Source organism: Gadus macrocephalus, chromosome 12 (assembly GCF_031168955.1).
Source record: "Gadus macrocephalus chromosome 12, ASM3116895v1".
Classification (NCBI taxonomy): domain Eukaryota; kingdom Metazoa; phylum Chordata; class Actinopteri; order Gadiformes; family Gadidae; genus Gadus; species Gadus macrocephalus.
This window is the reverse complement of record NC_082393.1, coordinates 16,320,035-16,325,670: the sequence shown is the minus strand read 5'-3', so window position 1 is coordinate 16,325,670 and position 5,636 is coordinate 16,320,035.

Below are 5,636 nucleotides of genomic sequence, written 5' to 3'. Positions count from 1 at the left end.
TTGTTTCTACTGTTCAACAGGCTGAGGAGATAGGTAAGAAACAGTACAAGACCTTTGTAGCCGACCGTTTACTGGAGCGAACGTTACCTCTTACTGAGCCAATAAAGAAGAATAAACTGTTTAGTCGATCGTCTCCAAGAGAGAAATCTGTCACGTCCGTGTAGGGTCGCCAGTCCTCTAGAGGGCGACGCTCACTCTAGAGCAGGGGTTCTCAAAGTTTTGACAACTGAGGGCCAATTTAGGAACCCAAAATTTGACTGAGGGAAAGGAAAAAATTTTTTGCCGGGAAACGCCGTCAGCATCCCAGTGGTGAAAAAAAACATTGCACCCGCACCGTGGACCTCTGGGAGTGAGGTCAAAATCATGAAACTGAGGTTCACCCTTTCAAAGTAATGTACAGCCGGATTAAAACTAAAAAATGTAAAAGGATTTAATTGAAAGCTAGAGAGAGTCGAATTTTCTCTTTATATTTATTTATATTTGTTTAAATTAATATTGATTAAAAAAAATATATATATATTATTATTATTATTTTTTTTTTTTTTCACTTTTATAACTTACATAATTATGTATGTCATTGCGGGCCGCCAGGAATGATTCCGCGGGCCGCCATTGGCCCGCGGGCCGCCATTGGCCCGCGGGCCGCACTTTGAGAACCAATGCTCTAGAGCATCCATCATCAACCATTTCCTTTACAATACTACTTCCTATTTAAGCACTGGGTGTTTGTTTCCTCTTCACTCTGTCATGGAGTTTCGTGAGTACTGTTTCCCTTTAGTTCCTCCTCTCCCATGGGAACTAGTTTGAGTGCCTTTGCCTATTCCTTTTGAATGCTAGTAAATCGTGATTAGCATCAGCTAACTAGCTTAGCATCACTATTGACATTTACTGACATTACATCGCTGCCTATGTGGACTTAACTTTCCTGTGGATTATACTTTCTTTGGATTACCTTTGATGGACTACTTTTCTGTTGGACAAGCCGTTCTATTGTGGAACCGTACCTTTGTTTATTGACACTGTAGAGCTACGAACTGTAATAAACCTTACTGTTGCACCTGACCTGCCATCTGCGTGTGTGCCTGAAAACCCCAGCCTGATAGCATGACAGAGTCAAGCCAAGGCACAGCAGAGCTGCAGGAGATCAGGGACGCTGTTGTTCAGCTGGGCGCCATCATCAACGCCCATGCACCCCAATTGAGGCGTTTGGAGCTGGATATGCAGCAACTGAACATCACTGTTCAGGGGCTGTGTGCACGACCTCCAGCCGTTCCACCAACCTCAGATCCTAGCGGTGGGGCCGAGCCCAGTGCCCGCGCTGCCCCCGCGCTGCCTCCCGTGGATCCCACCATCACCATACCTCTATCTGCCCCCCAACCATTCTCTGGGGAACCTAGAGCCTGTCGGGGATTTGTGCTTCAGTGCTCCCAGATATTTCTCCACCAAGCACGTCTCTTCCCCACCGAACCAGCGAGGGTGGGCTACATCATCTCTCGACTCTCGGGATCAGCCTTGGAGTGGGCAGCCGCCGTCATGGATTGCCAGCTGCCCGAGGCAAACGACAGCCAGCTGTTCCTGCATCGCCTAGGGTTGATGTTTGACACAGGGCGCACCGAGGACCAGGCCGCACAACGAGTCCTTACCATCAACCAGGGGACCCGGTCTGTAGCCCAGTACGCCGTGGAGTTCCGCACCCTGGCGATCCGAAGTGGCTGGGGGGACCAAGCCCTGCGTTCAGCCTTTTACCGCGGGTTACAGGAGGCCGTGAAGGATGAAATGATCAACCGCGACTGGGGACAGTCGCTTGACGAGCTAATCCACTTAGCCATCCACCTTGACGCTCGCATTCAGGAACGTCGCCGTGACCGCCGGGAGACCCGGGCACCCATGACGACCTTCTTGCCACGGCCAGCCACCCCCATCCTCAATCCAGCCCCGGCCCGGTTACCTGAAGAACCCATGGAACTCGGCCGCCTCCGGCTGAGTCGCGAAGAACGCAGCCGCCGTCTCCAAAGAGGCCTGTGCATGTACTGTGGCGCTTCCGGGCATCAAGCACAACACTGCCCAGACCTACAGGGGAAAGACAGCACTCGTCAAGGGACCCAGGGCCTCTGATGAGTGGTAGCGCTAAGACCCCTGGACCCGCCAACCGTCTCTCCATCGCCATACAACTCCGTCACGTAGGCAAGAACTATCCCATTGCCTCCCTCAATGCCTTGGTGGACTCCGGCGCGGCAGTCAACCTGATGGACATTACCCTGGCTAAACAGCTGGGGATTCCAACCACCCCGGTGGCCATTCCTCAGGCGGTCCAGGCCTTGGATGGTCGCCCCTTGGGCTCTGGACATCTGGAGCGGGTGACGGCTCCTCTCATCATGTCCTCACGATGACCACCAGGAGACTATACACTTTTGGCTCACCACCACACCGCAGGGCCCAGTGGTGCTGGGTTACCCCTGGCTTGCAGTCCATGAACCTCAGTTTGCGTGGGCGGTTGGCTCCCTACTCCACTGGGGCCCTGCCTGTGCCACGGCTGGTCACCTCCCAGCTCAACCACTGACACCACCCGGTGTTTCCCGCGTTACCATTGAGGAGGAATTCGCCAGAACCTCGTTTCCCACCACCGTGTCTCCTGTTCGGTCCGCTGGCACCCCTCCAAGTGTGAACATCTTGGCCCCGCTGGAAAAAACAGACCTGTCCACGGTCCCTACTTGTTACCTTGATCTGGAGGAAGTCTTCAGCAAGAAGAAGGCCACCACTCTCCCTCCTCATCGGCCGTACGACTGCGCCATCGACCTCCTGTCTGGAACCTCTCCCCCTAGGGGGCGTCTCTACTCCCTTTCTGTCTCGGAGAGCCAGGCAATGAAGGATTACATCATAGATGCGCTGCGCCTTGGGCTAATTCGCCCTTCTACGTCTCCGGCTGCAGCACCCTTCTTCTTCGTGGGGAAAAAGGACGGTGGACTGAGGCCGTGCATCGACTACCGGGGACTTAACAACATCACCCGGAAGAATAAGTACCCCTTGCCCCTCATGTCGACCGCATTCGAGCGTCTTCAGGGTGCCACAGTCTTCACTAAACTCGACCTCAGGAACGCTTACCACCTGGTTCGCATGCGGGCCGGAGATGAGTGGAAGACCGCATTTATCACACCCACAGGACACTACGAATACCTCGTAATGCCGTTTGGTCTGTCAAACAGCCCGGCAGTTTTCCAGAACTTCATCAACGACGTACTGCGCGAATTCCTGGAGGTGTCCATGTTTGTATACGTGGATGACATACTCATCTTCTCCAAGTCCCTCGAGGAACATGTCAGCCACGTCCGAGCCGTCCTAAAAGCCCTCCTCCTGAACAAACTGTTTTGCAAGGTGGAGAAGTGCACGTTCCACTCTGCTTCCACCACCTTCCTAGGGTTTGTAGTGGGCCCCCAGGGGCTCTCGATGGACTCTGAAAAGGTCAAGGCCATCGTGGATTGGCCTATACCCACCTCCATCAAACAGGTTCAGGGATTCCTGGGATTTGCCAATTTCTATCGGCGTTTTATACGTAATTATAGTGCCGTGGCGTCCCCTATCATAGCCCTGCTTCGGGGAAGTCCCCGTCGGTTGGTGTGGACAGAGGCAGCTCAGAAAACCTTCGAGGACCTCAAGCAAAGGTTCTGCACGGCGCCTATCCTCACCCTTCCAGATCCAGCCCTACCTTTTGTGGTGGAGGTAGATGCTTCAGACTCTGGGGTAGGGGGGGTGCTGTCGCAGCGAGCAACAGAGGACAGCAAGCTCCACCCGTGTGCCTTCTTCTCTCGAGCTCTCTCCCCGGCGGAGCGAAACTATGATGTGGGTAACCGGGAACTGCTAGCCATCAAACTAGCACTAGAGGAATGGCGTCACTGGCTCGAGGGCGCAGCCAACCCGTTTCTTATATTCACAGACCACAAAAACATGGCTTACCTCGGGGAGTCCAAACGCCTGAACCCCAGGCAGGCCCGCTGGGCCCTTTTCTTCAGTCGTTTCAACTTTGTGGTCACCTACCGCCCAGGGTCCAAGAACGGCAAGGCTGATGCCCTTTCACGCCTCCACACTACGGAGGCGGAGCCAGCGGCGTTGGAAACCGTCGTCCCCTCCTCTAAAGTCGTGGCCGCTGTACGTTGTCATCTGGAGGAGGAGATTCGACAGGCACAAGGACCCACACCGGCACCCACGGAGACTCCTAAGGGCCTCTTGTTTGTGCCTCCACCCTGCCATACTAAGGCTTTAGAGTGGGCTCACGCTTCCCGATTGGCCGGCCATCCTGGAGTCCGACGTACCCTGGAATTACTCCGGAGACGATTCTGGTGGCCGAAACTCCGTCAGGATGTGACTGAGTATGTCGCGGCTTGCACGGTCTGCATGGGGGCGAAACCAGACAACCGCAGACCGGCAGGACTCCTACAACCCCTTCCGGTCCCACATCGCCCCTGGACACACATCACCCTTGATTTCATTACGGGACTGCCCCCGTCACAAGGGAACACCGCCATCCTGGTGGTGGTGGATCGGTTCTCCAAGGCCGCTCGCTTCATTGCCTTGACCAAACTCCCCACGGCCAAACAAACAGCAGAGATTTTGGTGAGAGAGGTGGTGCGCTACCACGGACCACCAGAAGATCTTGTCAGTGACCGAGGTCCCCAGTTCGTGGCACGTTTCTGGAAGGCCTTTTGGGGCAACTTGGGAGCATCAGTAAGCCTGACTTCGGGCTACCACCCCCAGTCCAACGGGCAGACTGAGCGAGTCAACCAGGCCCTCGAAATTTATCTCCGGTGCTACACTGCCAAAGACCCAACCAAGTGGAGTCAGAACCTTTTGTGGGCAGAGGTGGCCCACAACCAACAGTGGAGCGCTTCCACGGCTACCTCCCCCTTTGAGATCATGTGGGGATACCCCCCGCACTTGTTCCCCTCCTCCCCAGAGATTGGGGATGTGCCTGCGGCTCGCAGCTCGGTGGCTCGCCTCCGCACCCGCTGGCAGCAGGCTCGTCGGGCCCTGCTTCAGTCTCAGAAACAGATGAGGCAACAGGCCGACAGGCGGCGACGACCGGGTTCAACCCTGAAGACTGGCCAGCGAGTATGGCTGTCCACTAAGAGCCTGGCCCTAAAAGGAGAAACCCGGAAGTTGGCCCCAAGGTACGTTGGACCGTTCCGGATTCTCCGGAGGATTTCCAAAACGGCCTTCCATCTGGAGCTACCACGAGCTATGCGGGTTCACCCCGTTTTCCATCGCTCCATACTACGCCCTGCCACCTCCTCCCCTCTGTGTCCAGAGCTCCCAGCCCCACCACCCCCCAAGTTCATCGCCGGAGGTCTCACCTACACCGTGCACCGGATTATGGATGTACGCAAGATCGGGAGGTCCACGCAGTACTTGGTGGACTGGAGGGGTTATGGGCCGGAGGAGCGCAGCTGGATCCCCGCCAAGAACATTGTGGACAAATCCCTCATCCAACAGTTCCGGGCCTCTTCCCTTGGCCCGTCAGGAGTCGCCCCTCGGAGGGGGGGTCCTGTCACGTCCATGCAGGGTCGCCAGTCCTCTAGAGGGCGACGCTCACTCTAGAGCATCCATCATCAACCATTTCCTTTACAATACTACTTCCTATTTAA